This window comes from Aquarana catesbeiana, linkage group LG05 (genome assembly GCF_042186555.1).
Source record: "Aquarana catesbeiana isolate 2022-GZ linkage group LG05, ASM4218655v1, whole genome shotgun sequence".
Taxonomy (NCBI): Eukaryota; Metazoa; Chordata; class Amphibia; order Anura; family Ranidae; genus Aquarana; species Aquarana catesbeiana.
Genome location: NC_133328.1, coordinates 236,139,991 through 236,156,453, shown reverse-complemented (window position 1 = coordinate 236,156,453; position 16,463 = coordinate 236,139,991). Strand labels below are relative to the sequence as shown.

Here is a 16,463-nt window from a genome sequence, read left to right as displayed (position 1 = left end):
AGCCCCCCTACCCGCAAAGAACTCCAGGTATCGTAACCGGACATCACGGGCACTCAGGGAGGGCAAGCCAGGACGGCCGCTTTCAAGCGCCATCAGTGTTGTTGGAGGTAGGATTCCGGCCTCAGGCCCAACTGAGCCAGCATAGTTGGCAGAATGTTTTCTTAAAAAATTATGGAGAACACAGCACACCAGTATTATATGGTTCAGTTTATACTCCGCCATATGGATGGGTGTCAGAAATAGTCGGAACTGGCTGGCCAGGATTCCAAATGTGTTCTCCACCACTCTTCGGGCTCTGGCCAGCCGGTAATTAAAAACCCTCTGTTCCGGGGTGAGGGTCCTCATCGGGAATGGCCGCATCAGGTGGTCCCCCAGCGCAAACGCTTCATCAGCAACGAACACAAATGGGAGACCTTCCACATTGTCCTCTGGAGCTGGCAAGTCCAAGCTGCCATTCTGGAGACGCCTGTAGAACTCCGTCTGGGCGATGACTCCACCATCGGACATCCGGCCATTCTTCCCCACGTCCACATACAAGAAGTCGTAATTAGCCGACACCACCGCCAACATCACTATACTATTAAACCCCTTGTAATTATAATAGTACGACCCCGAGTTAGGTGGTGGGACGATGTGGACGTGTTTCCCATCAATTGCCCCTCCGCAGTTAGGAAAGTCCCACCGCTGGGCAAAGTGGGAGGCCACAGTCTGCCATTCCTGTGGCGTGGAAGGAAACTGTTGAGGAAAAAACAATAAACATTACTATTTTTTCACAGAAACATGGCAAGCAGATTAGACACAAACATTCTGGGGCAACCTCCAGATAGCATTTATTAAGGGGAATTTAACAAGGCCAATGTATAAGGTACAACTATCATATTCCCCCTCCCCCCCCCCCCCCTCTCATGGGCCATTTCTAACATTATAGGGGGGGAACTGTTGGACAGGTAACCCTCTTCACTTCATTGAGAGATGAATGCCTAAATAATGGGTATTACTTGGAACAGCCCCTCCTTAGTTACACTATTGGCAGACCACTGGACAGGTAAGAAGTGTCATAATACAAAGATATAAATACACACTGTACACATTTGAGGACATTTGGACATTCTGCTATTACCTATCAAGATAATAATAGGATACAAAAACTTTAAACAGTACCATTGGAAAGTATACAGGCAGGCCCTTGCAGTACATGCTTTGGGGAATTCATCCATAAATCTGACCGGTAAAGAGATGGGTATAGTGTGTATGGGTTTGGCAAAGTCAGCAGATAGATGATTGAGGATAGAGAATTGGGATCAGCTGACTTAGCAGTTGGGGGGAGGGAGGGTTACTAAAAATTATTTGGGGACACCACAAAAAAAAAAGCCTCTGCCACTCTGCCTGAATTTAAATCAAAAATAACATTTACAAACATTTTAGGGGGTGTTTGGGGTAAAGCACTACTATGGAGCTGATAAAATACATTGTTAAGTGACTACATGAGGTGAATATAGGCCAGGAGACACCATGCTGGGGAGGTTATTGAAGGGCAAATATGTATGAAGGACCTAAAATAATAATTACATAACAATCCAGCATGCATGAGAACAAAGGGGACATTCACAGCATATTACAATCATGGTAATTAGGGAATGAGGAAAGAAATACAATATATTATCAAACATTAAATACAATAAAATGTTATGTTAAAGGACACAAATCTTACCTTCATATACTCCTTCTGCAGGACCTGTATGATGGCAGAACAGGTCTCTGGGATAATGATACCCAGAGTCTGGGGGGAGATGCCTGTCGAGAACTTCAAGTCCTGCAGACTTCTCCCTGTCGCCAAATACCGCAGGGTAGCGACCAACCTCTGCTCCGGAGTGATGGCTTGCCTCATGCAGGTATCCTGCCTGCTGCTATAGGGGGTCAGCGAAGCCAACAGACGTTGAAACACGGGGTCCGTCATCCTGAGAGAGTTCCTGAAATCATCAGGATTATTCTCACGGATCTCACGGAGCAAAGGCATATGACAGAACTGGTCACGCTGAAGCAACCAATTCTTGGTCCATGAACTCCTCCCCACCCTGTTCATGGACTGGACTTGTGTCAAGGTCAGGACCCCAACACCAAGCCCCCGCACAGCACGAACTCTACGAGGAGTACGCATACGAAACATGGGTAGAAAACGGTCGGCTGCTCAGAACGAAGTAACAGAACGCACTGAAGAACAGCAAGGCCTGTGAAGAGCGACCTGAAAAACAGCAACGAGCAGGCAAGATCACACAGAAAACTCTGATACGAACTGACTGCACGCACTGAAGAGCAAATACAAACCCACAAGCACAAACTGAATGGCAGAAAATGATCTGAAAGCCACGAGTCTGAAAAAGCGCGAATCGTCTCTCACCAAACTTTTACTAACACGAGATTAGCAAAAGGAGCCCAAAGGGTGCCGCGCTTGGTTCTGAACCAGCCTTTTCTAGTCTCGTCGTACGTGGTGTACGTGACCGCGTGTTTGCCGATCGGAAATTCCGACAACTTTGTGCGACCGTGTGTAGGCAAAACAAGTTTTAGCCAACATCCGTCGGAAAAAATCCTAGGATTTTGTTGTCGGAATGTCCGAACAAAGTCCGACCGTGTGTACGCCCTATCAGGCTTTATATTCATTGGGCTCTATCTCACTGGGAGATTGATGACTGTATCGGGAAATCCTGATAGAATATCTTCTTTATTACTCCAAGAACCCTTCTATCTGCCGGCAAAAGGCCCCGGCTGGGTTTAAGCCATCTGCTTATTACATTTTGCGTTCTGGTAAGGGCAATTCATGGTCATGATCTTTTGGATTGTGAATTATTTCTATGCATGTTGCACCATTGCTTTTATCTCACTTATAGCGATATTTGGACTATACCATCGTACATATACTTCAAATATTTTTTGTTAATACCAACTAAAGGACACTTAGCGCAGTTTATTTTTGTTATTGATATTTGTGTTGTCACACTGTTCACTGCTGCTTTATTTTATTGCTCCAGCGCGGTATTTTTTTAATTATATACCCTTACTAGCTTTGTCGCCCTTCTCTGGACTCTCCAGTTCCAGCACATCCTTTCTTTTTTTTTTATTGTATTTTTATTGAAGGTATTCAAGAAATACTAAATTTGCATAGGAGAAAAAAAAAAAAAGAAACAATACAATGGGGAGATTTCAATAGGCAAAACGAACAGAACAAGACAGAGAAATTGTTTATATATAATAAGTAGATCCTAAATGTATACATAATGAGGAAAAGGGAAACAAATTTAAAAAATGACATGGAATAAGGGACCAGACTATATACTCTATAAGCATACACCAGGGGTTATTTGCAATAAAGTGGGGTCATGGAAAGAAAAGGGGTCATCCTTAGGGGATGTCACCTTAGACCCAACTTCAACAAGACACGACAGAGCATAAATGCCATATTTTCAAGGTAAAAAACATTGGGGCCAAGCATAATTCATGTAGTCTAGAATTCTGATGAGGAAAGGGAGACTATAGCAGAGAACAAGGATGTGCAGGGTAAAGAGTTCCCATTTCAATCTCCGACCATCTGTTCGGGGTCGCCTGGCTAGACCAGGAGGCGACCGACCTGAGGTGGGATGTATACAGGGCCGGCCCTACCATGGGACCCGATGGAGCAATGTGTCACCCCCCTCCTCTGTGTCACCCTCTCCTCTGTTGTAACCCTCAACTCTGTGTCACCCCACCTCTGTGTCACCCCCCTCCTCTGTATCACCCCCCTCCTCTGTGTCACCCCCCCTTCCTCTGTGTCAACCCCCTCCGCTTTCAGCCCCTCCTCTGTGTCACCCCCTCTCCTCTGTGTCACCCCCTCCTCTGTGCCACCCCCCTCCTCTGTGTCACCCCCCTCCTCTGTGTCACCCCCCTCCTCTGTGTCACTACCCTCCTCTGTGTCAGACCCCCTCCTCTGTGTCAGACCCCCCTCTCTCTTACTCTCACACTTATTCTCTCTTTCTCTCAGCCTCTCGCTCACCCCTCTCTTGCACCCACCACTCTTTCTCTAATCCCACCCTCTCACCCCCCACCCCCTCTCTCTCTCATCCCTGCCCCTCTCACCCCCTCTCTCTCCTGCCTCCCCTTCCCCTTTCTCATCTCCCTCCCCCCACCTCTTTCCCTCAGGGGCTGGGGGCCCCATGAGGATGGCTGTATGCCCCAATAATTGCTAACAGCAGCCCTGTGAGTGAGTGCACCAGTTTGGATGTCTTGATTCCTGTGTCTTGCCGACACACTTCTCCCCAAGGCTCCCCACACAATGGAAGGAAGGAAAACAGCCAAACAGTAGTGGAGTTCCACCCCAAACTCCAGCTCCTACAATTCCTGGCTCGAAGCGGCTCTTGCTAAGGCAGTCTAATGGGGGTCTTTCGGCGCAGGGGACACTGATGTGTGGGTTCCCTGATCTAATCGAGGGGGGACTGATAAAAGGGAAGGGGAGTCTGTGGGGAGGGAGGTGGATGGTGTCAGTAGGGCAATGGATGATAGCAGTATTTACCAGGTCCTCTTTATACTCATATACATGTATAGAGCCATGACAGGTCCTCTTTATATTTCTTTACATGTATAGAGCCATAACAGGTCCTCTTTATACTCCTATATACATGTATAGAGCCATGACAGGTCCAATTTAGTTATCATGATATAAAAAAATGGATGGGGGCATTTTGGTGGGCGTGATTTTTCTATTTTTTTTGGGCGGGGGGGGGCAGCATTTTGTTCTTGGTACCAGGCAGCACAATGTCTTGGGCCACCACTAGATGCATAATAATACTTGAGAACATCTGGGGCTCCCAAACCTCCTTGGTTCCTAAGAGAGACAACCACTGGCAATCTGATGAGCTTTACCATTCCAGATGAAGTCTAGAAACCAGAGTTTGAGCAGCTTAAGTTGAGACATAGGTACTGCCACTGGGAGTGTTTCAAAGAAGTACAGCAATTTAGGCATAATGGACATTTTTACAACGTTTATCATACCCAATCATGAAATAGGATAGGCGTTCCAGCGTTTTAGCATGTCATTAATAGTTCGGAATATAGGGTTATATTTGGCCTGGTACAGGGATGAGTAAGTAGCTGTGATCGGCACCCCTAAATATTTCAAGGAGCGAGGACACCATCGATATGGGTATGACTGTTGTAGGGAAGTTAGAACATCGGGGGGGAGCATGGATAGGTGTCAGAAACCATGAACCAGACCGAGACAGAAGTACAGCAAAATCACACTTGTTTATTAATAAAATTAAAAAGGTAGAGTAAGCGTATTCAAAGCATAGCCAGAGTCCAGTAACCGGATCGGGTAGTCAGCCAAGCCAGAGTTCAGTAACCAGATCGGGTAATCAGCCAAGCCAGAGTTTAGTAACCAGATCGGGTAATCAGCCAGGCCAGAAGTCAGGGATCCAAGTAGAAGAACAGCAAGCAGGATAAGGAGCCAGAAGGGATTTCAGCAAAGCCAGTCTTTAAACGGGAACGCAGGAGATGGTTTTGCTGTGATGTGACCAAGGCGAAGGCAGGAATGAAGTGAGCTGGAGATCTTTAAGTAGGCGGGACTGACGAGCAGATCCACAACAGCTGGGTAACTGTGGAGAGAGATGAGAGCTGGCAATTAGTCGACATCTGAGCGGCCAGCTCAGAGAAGGGAGGGCTGAGCCAGCCCTGACAAAAGGTAAGGCTTCCGTCTTGGTGGTATTGATTTTCTAACCGGAAAGGGAGCCAAATTGAGACAATAGACTCAGTAGACTATGCAGGGATGGTAAAGAGAGTAGGTGGTCAGGGTCATCAAACAAGGACAGTTTGTACTCCCTCTGTCTCCCTCTTCCTGAAGGTCATGAAGGTTATGCTGAATCCCATCTTTCATAACACTTAGACAAAATGGGAAACCTCAATATTATAGGATTTTGTGGAATTGGGGATGGGAAGTGATGGGCCGCAGCGAGCGTCTTTTTGCCAAGGTGAGAGGTCACTGAAGATCTGTATCCTGTCTCCTTTTGTACACGATGTGTGAGCGGTTGTGAGTAGCCAGAGTAGGGCTTCCTTGCTTTCATAGTAGTGGAAACGTTCCATATCCCTCGGTCAGCCCCCAACAGGGGGTTTAGGAGCCAGGGACCTGTGGGCTTTGTCCAGGTGCCAATCTGTCAGCAATATCGGGTGCAAGGGTATTGAACAAGCCAAGGAGATACGAATAAACGTTCTTGTCGCTCACTTTTTCCAAAACACCTCGTATATGAAGATTCAGACATCGTTCTCTGTTTTCAAGATCTTCTTGATGTAAATGAAGTTGCGACACAGTGTGTTTAAGGGAAGACTTATCCTCTTCTAAGGCATGTACATACCATATAATCAAACTTAGTCTCTAGCACATCACTATGTTCCCCCAATTGGTCCAGTTCTCCCCTCAATTCCTGAGATATTTTCCCTACCTCCTGAACAATGTTGTGGGTTATTCGATGTAAAAGGGTCTGGAGCTTTTCATCCAGCAGCTTAGGGGTTAAAAAGAACTGGGATGCAGGGATCTGTGAGGGGGTGAAGCCGTGTGTGTGTGTATATGTGTATCTCCCCTGCCGTGTCAACATGATTTTGCTCGGCAGGTCCGCTTGTAAATGCAGGGCTGGGGATGTAGGCCTAGTTAGGAAGCGATCCATGGTGGTGGAGGGCCGTGGCTCGGATTGCGATTGGGGAGTGTGTTTTTGGTACCCGATTTTTACCATGTGGTGTGCGGGTAGGGTTGCCACCTTTTCCTACTGCCAAACTGTTTGTGACATACGACAATTTTGTATGTAGTATACACTATAGGATTGCAAAAGACCTTAAACACCTTATAGTATTGCGGTGCGCTACACGTGCCACGGCGAACAGTGGGTGTGGCCAAACTGAGTTAACAGATGGCAACAGATTTGTGTGTGACTATCTCTGTTACTTTGGAAGCCACAGTTCAATCTGAATAATGTGTCTGGGTTTCAGGCGGATTGAAACCCAGACACATACTTTAATATCTGGACTGTTCTGGTAAATCCCAGAGATAGGTGGCAACCCTACATGGTGCTCCAACTTCTCTGGGTCGCTCTAATATCCATGGGTTAATCAGTTTATTGGGGCACTCTAAACTTCATGGGTCACTCTAATATCCATGGGGTACTCTGCCTATGGGGCATTCTAACCTCCATGGGTTGGGTCTATAGAATGCTCTAGCATGATCTGTCTATTGGGTTACTGTAGCATCCATAGGGTGCGCCAAAGGTTATGGGGCACTCTAACCACCATGGGCTGCTTTGTCTATGGGATGCTCTATTGTCTATGAGCCACTCTAGCTCTAACATCTATGGGGCACTCTAATTTCCATGAGTTGCTCTAATGTCCATGATGGAACACTCTAACCTTTGCTTTGTCTATGGGGTGCTCTGACATCTATTGGTCACGCTAGCATCCATGGGGTGCTCTAATGTTTATGGCGTGCTCTAATGCCTATGTGCAGCCCTAAGTCCGTCTTTAGCTGGATAACCAGCCATTCCTACCAGCTGTTTTCACTTTTTGCACAATGCATGCTTGATTATGCAAACATTTATCCAAAGGTCTAAGAAACCATAAAGTTTATAAAGATTAATGATGTTGCGCTACCCTTTAACCATGTGTAGTAACAGATATTTTAAATAGATTGTATAAAAAAGTAGCAATTGAATCCACAATCCTGGTGCTGCAAATCTATAAATACCAATAAAAATATACTCGAAAATATTACCACATATGTTGAAATATAAATGAACATGTTGAATAGATATACCAATGTTGTAAATTACATTAAAAAAACCCAAAATAATTAAATGCACAATCTCAGTGCAGTGAATCGTCAATAATATGTAAAGTGCATGCTACAAATTTGTCGTTGCACACATTTTTATTTGTATAATGCAACTTGCTTATTATTGATGATTCACTGCACTGAGATTGTGGATTTAATTCTTTTGGGTGTTCTTTATGAAACTGACAACATTGGTGTATGTATTCAACATGTTGGAGCACATTTTATTGGTATATTCTAATCTGTAGATTTGCAGAATTGGTATTGTGGATTCAATTAACATTTTTTATGCAATTCATTTATAATATTTCAACATATGTGGTAAGATTTTGGAGTATAATTTTTTTTTTTTTTTTTTAGTATATACAGATTTACTGCACTGGGATTGTGTATTTAATTATCACTTTTTTAATACAATTTATTTAAAATATTTCTTTACACCTGGGTTAAGGGTAGTGCAACACCATTAATCTTTACATATTTAGTCGTGGAATGTGGGAGTACATTTGGATGTGAGCAGCAACCTGAAGTATTTAAAATATTTGGAGTAAGTGGCAGCTCAATAGTATATTGTACAAAGTACCATGAGTTTATTGCACACAGTAGAATGCATGGGCATGTTGCTTCCTTCACCCTTACCTTCCCTGGTGCATGCCCGAGATCACACTTTCTTCACTCCTGCACTCAGCAGCATCATACTCCCCGCACACATCATGAGAACCGTGCATAGCCACTGCAAAAACTCTATACAATGGAATTGCCTGGCTCGTCCTAGCCCCAGCCCCGCAGGAGGGGCATATTGAAATACAGTATCTATCCACACAGTGCCCCACCGCTGAAGCAATTTGACTTTCCCTGCCCACACTCCCTACATGGGAGGGGGTTAGCAAGGGAGCGTCTGAAAAGTTCAGTATTCTGTTAAGTCGGCACTTTGAGAGCTGCTGCAGTGTGAAGCTTCTCAGCCACAGCCCGGCGTGAATAATGTGTCTGGGTATCAGGCAGGCTGAAATCCCCATACTGTCTGGGTGAATCCTGTACAGGTGGCAACCCTACATGCAGGTGGTGTAGGGGGATCAATTTGCATACCCCTGGAGCTTTTGGAGGCTAATGCATTGGATCAAGGGAGCGAAGCTGAACCAGAGCTCTTTCAATATGCGTCCGCCATCTACAAAAGCCGCACATGCACCACAGCAGCACATCCTTTCTGAGGACTAGTAACCAGAACTGGATGGCATATTCAAGATGTTGCCAGACCAGAGTCTTGTAGGGTGGTAGAATTATAGTTTTGTACCTTGAGTAAATGGCCTTTTTAATGCATGCAAATATTCTGCTTGCTGCAGCTTGGCATTGCATGCTACTGCTGAGCCTGTGAACTACTAGGACCCCCTGATCGTTTTCCATCCTGGAATCCACCAACGATTCTCCCCCCTAGCGAGTAACTTGCATACATGCTTTTGGCCTCCAAGTGCATTACTTTACATTTCTGAACATTAAACCTCATGTGCAATGTAGTTGCCCACCCAATTCTTTTATGGAGGTTTTCTTGTAAGGTTTCTATATCCTGCTGTGTGCATTATTGCCCTGCTTGGCTTTGTATCACCAGCAAACACTGTGATTGAGTTGTTTATACCATCTGTTATTTATGAATAAATTAAACAGAATTTGTCCCAGGACAGAACCTTGGGGTACCCCACCTACCATACAAGACCATTCTGAGTGCACACTATTTATCATCTCCCTTTGGTTGCGCCCCTGCAACCAGTTTTTTTCTCCAAGTACATACTATACTCTATGGTCTAAGCCAACAGACCTCAATGAACTAAGCGTTTATGGGGAACTGTATCGAATGAGATTTCAAAATACAGATATACCACATCCACAGACGTTCCTTTATCTAAATGACAGCTCTCATGTAGAATGTTAGTAGATTGGTCTGGCAAGAAAGATCTTTCACAAATCCATGAGGATTACTACTGACACTGTTTTCATGTGCAAATACTTGCATGTAGTCCCTTATCATCCCCTTCAATAGTTTACACGCTATTAATGTTAGACTGACCTATAGTTTCCAGTAATATATCGTTAACCTTTTTTGAACATTGGTACTATGCTGGCCTTACAGCTGGTACCATTCTAGTCCTTAAGCTGTCCATAAAAATTAGAAATAATGAACGGTCTGGCTATTACCTGGCTAAGCTCTTTGAGGACTCTTGATTGTACGCCATCTGGTCCTGGTGATTTATTTTCATTCAGTATTTCATGTCTTTTTTGGACACTGGCTTTCGTTATCCACAAGGGTACATTCTGTGATGAGTTACTAGCAATCCAGTCTTGATTACTATCCCCCTCCTTTTCCTTTGTAAAAACTGAGAAGAATGCATTTGGTACATCTGCCTTCTCCTTGTCATTTGTGACCAACTTCCCCTAATCATCTTTTATGGGGCCTATATGCTTTGACCTCGCTTTCTTACTATTAATATATTTAAAAAAAAATATATATATATATTTTTTTTTCATATTCTCCTTTGCGATGTGCCTTTCGTAGTCTATTTTACCTGTACTGATCACGCTCTTACACATCTTGTTGCAATCCTTGTAGTGCTGGAATGTCGACTGACCCCTCGGCCTGTCATAAGCTGGTGCGACCAGAAATGTGTGGACTGCCAGAAAATGCCAGGCACAAGTAGTGTAAAACAATATCATTTATTTAAAAGATAAGTGAACAAAGATATAAATGCACCTCCCAACATACCAAACCGTGTAAAACAAATCAAACAACCAAATAATGACCTACAAAGAACAACTGTCTAAACAAAGTATGTGCAGCATATAGGGAATACCAAAATCGTAATTGTAGCCAAGCCAGGGGCATACATGGGAGATCCAGCAGATGGGGGCAAGGAGCAAGACAGGTCAGGGAGAAGGAGGAAGGGAACTGGCTGCAGGGCAGAAGTCCAGGAACAGATTCAGGATAACAGATACAGGTCAGGGCTCAAGGACAATACCAAGGCAAATGTGTGAGCGTCTGCCAGGTATAAAGACACACCTCCTGCAATCAGTCTCAGGTAAAGCCTGATTGCAGGAGATGATGTCGGCTCCAGACTGCTGGGGGACACCTGCTGGTGGACACCAGTACTGCGGCCCAAAGATCTGACAATGTCACCAGCAGGTGAAACCTTTCCTGACATGGCCTTACATTTTTTAAGGCCATTTTTTTTCTCTTTTATAAACCTTTTTACATTAAAGTTTAGCCAACCAGGTTTAACCTTAGCGCTTTTATATTCTTGCCCATTGGAATGCACTGGCTAATACCCTTATTTACAATCTTATAGCATGGAATGCAGCTTAGAGAGGTTGGCTGTTTTGAAATTTAGTGTTCTTGTACTACCCTCATGCTTTTGTTTACTATGAATTACACTGAATTACCCTGTGGTCGCTGTTTCCAATGTTTTCCCATAATTCTACATCTGTGATCAGATCTGTATTATTTGTAATTAGTAGATCTAGCAGAGCATTATTTCTAGTCAGGGCTTCCACCAACTGACCCATGATGTTATCAGGAAAAACATTTAGGAAATGGCGAGCCTTAAATTGGTGAGCAATTCCTTTTGCCCAGTCAATATCTGGATAAATTAAGTCCCCCTATTATGATAACATTGCCTTGCTGCCATTCCTAACTGTGACAGGAGGTCAGACTCCTCCTCATCCTTCAAGTTAGGGGGCCTGTAATACCCACTATTATTTCTTCCCTTTGAAGCGCTAACCACAAGGATTCTATCTCCTCCTTGCCTCATTAGCTATGTCATCTATCATGTTCACTATCAAATCATTCTTGATATACAAACACATCCCCCTCTTCTTCCTTCCCTGTCCCTCTGATACAAGGAGTACCCTTGGACAGTGGCAAGCCAGTCGTGATCTGTCAAATCAATTTATGATATTCCCACAAAGTCTAAATCCTCCTTGTATCAGCAGCACCAGTTTTTCCATTTTATTAGCTATTTTTCTAGCATTTGTGCACATGCCTTTTAATTTTTTACCAGCACATATTTTTTCCTCCTTAGTTGTTCTGAGGTTGCAATTGTGTTCTGCCAACCTACTTCCCTTTGGTTTCCACAGACCTCTGTACTCGCAACCTTCCCAAGTTCTCACAGCCCTTAGTACCCACAATACTCCCAATTACTCTCAGCCCTCACTACTTACAAAACTCCCAATTACTCCCAGTACTCCCTATATGTCCAATTGGTTTATTTTTCCATCATAAACCAATGAGCAAATTTTCTTTTGCCCCTCTGATTATAATAATTCTGTATTGATAGCCAATTTTGTCCTTTCGATATGGACTGTTGTAACATTGTTTACGTTCTTCATACGGAATGTCATAACGATGTCTAGTTCTCTTATATTGCCAATTTTTTGGTTTTTACGTCTATTTTCAATATGTAATGTCATGATGGCATGCAAATATATTTATATGTTCCAATATGTAACTTTAGAATGACATGTAATTGTACTGTGTGACACGCTCTATGTAAAGATTTTTTGCCATTTTTTTTTTTCTTTTTGTTTTGCAGTGTTCCTCCATTTCCACCTTTTGTAAACCTGCTGGCTGACTTTCCACCCTTTTTCCACTAGATGGCTTGTGGTTCTCTGTGTGCCTTTGTCGTTTCCGCTTCTGGGCAGACACCCAGCGGGTAAGCTCCACTCGCACAGCAGGGGCTTATGACGGATTCACTTCTGTCCTTGCCCTGGTCGGGCCGCGTGAGTTGGAGCGACTTTACACTCTCGCCGCCGTCTCCATGACGACAGACGAGCGCCCGCCGGCGACGCGTGACGTCATCGCCCACCCCTCCGATGGGCGCCCCCGCGTCAGAGGGACGTCCTGACTCTCGCCATTTGGCTGTGTATACACACAGCCATGCTGGCGGGGGCTACTGGCCATTCTCTTATTGGCTGCTTTTTCAATCAAGTAGGTATATTAGTACACACACCCGAATGGCTGGTGTTAGTTCACTAGCTGCTGTCGGGATATGAGCATTACATTTAGATACTCAGCATAAGGTAAGCCCTTGACAAGCCATGCATGGACGTCTATCTTGAAAGTCTGGTGTATTCTCCTTTCTTTTTTGTATACCTTACACTTGTCTCTATACCCCCCAAAAAAATGATCTGAACTCACAATACTCTCTTGACATTATCTCTTCTTACAGCGGCATTTATTTAATCGCTGGGAAGACCGGGCGTCCTTTGTGAACGCGTCTTTGTGGACCGGCATTTAGGCACGTCGACACTTTCTTGCCCTATGTGGACCTTTGCAGCCAGCATGTGATTTCCTGTTTGTTTTTATCCTTCCCCAATGGGTCTGAATATGTGAGTACCATTTACCTGTTTAGTCTACATAGTGACATAGCAGGCCATGTTTAGTGTTTTCTGTTATGCTATTCTGCTATATGATTATATGTATATGTATTTACATTTTAGGTAAAAGAATATCCTTACCCAACTGTGCTAAATCCCCTGAAGAAGGAATATTACGTTTGACTACGGACTCTCCGAAGCATGTTGGGATGCACAACCCTAAATCCTACCCACCTTTTAGGGCAGATTTTTTGGGCTTGCTAGCCCCGGGTGATATTATATGTTCTATACATTTTGTATCAACTCATTCTATTGTTGTTCCCTAAAATGTATTGTAATCTGTCTTTTAATTATTTTCACTTAAATTTACATACTCTCAGTACACCCAATTATTCTCAGGGTAATCACAATACTCACAATTACTCTCAGTACTCCCAAAGACTCACAGTCCTCAGTACTCACAACACACCCAATTATTCTCAATACTCACAATACTCCTAATTACTCCCAGCCCTAAATACGCACAATAATCCCAATCAGTACTCACAATATTTCTTATCACAACCCTCAGTACTCACACTACTCTCAAATACTCACAGTCTTCAGTATTCACAGCCCTCAGTATTCACAATAATCCCGTTTACACACAGCCCCTCAGTACTCACAGTCCTCTAACTGAACCTTTGTCCTTACACCTGCCGCTCCTGAATCACGCACCGCTGGATCCTCAATGGATTCACCACTCAGCCCGCTCTCCCCTCCAGCGCTGGCCCGCCATCTGTCATATGCAGCGAGTGTCCGTTCTGTCCTCCTCAAGCATTGGCTGGATGCAGCTTCAGCCCGCTCTCTCTTACTCCAGCGTCAGTTGCAGTGCCAGCCTGCTCTCTCTGATCTCCATTGGCCTGGATCTCTCAGGGTCTCCCTCTTTCCAGCGTGCCAGCATCTCCCGAACCCTACAAAAAGACTGAGCCCCGGTTCACACATATGCGATGTGGGAACCAGTGTGATTCCTGTGTGGGTTCCCACATCTCATGTCACTCGCAGGCAGTTCACACTGCCCTCTGCGAACTGCTGGGGGTGTCAATAGAAAGCTAATGACACCCCCAGATAGGTTCGCAGTACGAACTGTCAAATGGTACAGGAATCGGATTGCATGGTTGCGAACACCCACACGAGCCGATTACAGTGCGGACCAAAAAAAGGTCCTGCACCATATTGGTGCGAATGCTTTGCGTTTTCAGCCATAAAGTTTGTATGGCTGGATTTGCATCGCACAGACATCGCATGTGACCTGCACAGCAATGCAAAGCAAATTACATGCGATGTCTGTGTTTGCACCAGTGTGAACTCAGTATAATGGTCTGCTCTGTGGCTAGCTGTAACGTCCTCAGATTGATGGTGTAACACATGTCATATAACAAGTCAAAACTAGGATATAAGACCAAAGTGAATTAAAAGGGACATACAGCACAAATCCATTAAACAATAAAATAAAGATATATAAAAAGTAAATACTAAACAAAAAGTTAAGTAATTAGGCGATCGTTTTCATATAACACAAATACTAAAAAGAATGGTTGCAATATGTATGTTGCAAGAAATTAGTACTTTGCATTTGCAAGGGTTAAACCAAAAGTTCTAAAGACATTATTAAAACTTGATGTGAAAAGCCCAGAATCTGTATCATTAAAATTGATGATTGGAACTGTGAGGACAGTAAGATTTATATAAAGAAAGTGCAAATTTGTAAACCGATTTAAAGAAGTCTCCAATGTAAGCAACAGTGTCCACAATCTTACTGCCTAAAAGAGGATGTGAATAACTGGCATTCGCAAGATCCACAAAAAGTAGTAAGGAGGCATGGGAAAATCAGAACCAGCACTTTCTCATACAATAATGCACGAGGGGCAATTAGTGGTGAGGGACCGTGTTCTCATCCAATACATAAGCGACAGTTCTGTTACATTTCTTTCAATTACTATCCATTCAATCCCAGTAGTATACAGCGTTGCGCCAATAATCTGAGGAAATGACGGATAGTCACGAAACCTATCATTTAGGGGTGGACTTACAACTCATGGGGCCCCCGCACAATAGGAGATCATGGTGCCCCCTGTGTCCCTGCCCACACTCAAGCCACACCCACACAAAGCCCCACCTACATATTGCACTGCCCACATTAGATGCGTTTGTCACAGAATTTCTCTACACTATGTTCAAAATGTTTACTATAGAAAATAACGAAAAATAAACTTACATTAAAAGTGCAACAATGGTACATTTCCAAAATAAAGGTATTCATATATTAAAGGAGTTGTAAAGACAGAAGCTTTTTATGTTAATGCATTTTATGCATTAGGATAAAAAACCTTCTGTGTGTAGCAGCACCCCCCTAATTACTTACCTGGGCCCCTTCTCTCTGCAGCGATGTCCACGAGTGTCTTAGCTGTCCCAGACACTCCTCCTGATTGGCTGAGACACAGCAGTGACATCATTGGCTCCCGCAGCTGTCAATCAAAATCAGTCAGCCAATCAGGGGAGAGAAGGCTGGGGCAGGGGCGGGGCTCTTTGTCTGAATGCATACACGGAGCTCTGACTTTGCTCGGGTGCCCCCTGTGGCAAGCTGCTGGCTGAGGAGGCACTCCCCAGAGGGAGGGCCAGGAGAGCAGAAGAGGGACCAGAGAAGAGGAGGCTCTGGGCTGCTCTGTGCAAAACCAACTGCACAGAGGAGGTAAGTATGACATGTTTGTTATTTAAAAAAAAAAAAAAAAAACCCTGAACCCTAGCCATGGCCCTTCCCTCGAAGTCTGGTGTTGGAACTCCAGGTCCCAGGCACAGGTACGACCTTTGTGAGCCCTGTAGTTCCACCACTGATGTTCCCCCTTTGAGACAAAGTGGAAGACTGAGAACACAGCCCCCAACCTCCTTCTCTGCAGCCTCAGCTACATAGAATGAATGGACAGGAATAGCTCTGTACAGAGCTTCCTGTCCATCCATAGACTGAAGCATAGTAAACACAGTTTAGTATATGCCACAGTTATGAATGGACAGGTCAGTGATCAGTACAGATCACTGACTCTCAATTCTGAAAAAAAATGGGCCGGTAAATTACACATTTACCAGCCCATTTCCCACTCTCCGTTCTGACAGATCCCCAGCAGCACCCAGCAGGAGAGGGGATGGGGGAACCTGGCAGAGCCGATGAGGGGGTCCGGGAAAGAGCACACAGGGGCTGGAGAGCACACCTTGCTGGTACTGCTGTACCCAT

The 16,463-nt window shown here is 44.4% G+C and overlaps 1 long non-coding RNA gene across 1 annotated transcript in view; it reads right to left on the bottom strand.

Annotated features, from left to right (window-relative positions):
• Positions 1-8,662, bottom strand: part of LOC141145862 (uncharacterized) — a 229,980-nt gene extending 221,318 nt beyond the window's left edge. Inside the window, exon 1 of the long non-coding RNA XR_012244681.1 lies at positions 8,477-8,662. This is a non-coding gene — a long non-coding RNA (uncharacterized lncRNA). The remainder of the gene's footprint in view (positions 1-8,476) is intronic.
• Between the last annotated feature and the right edge of the window lie 7,801 nt (positions 8,663-16,463).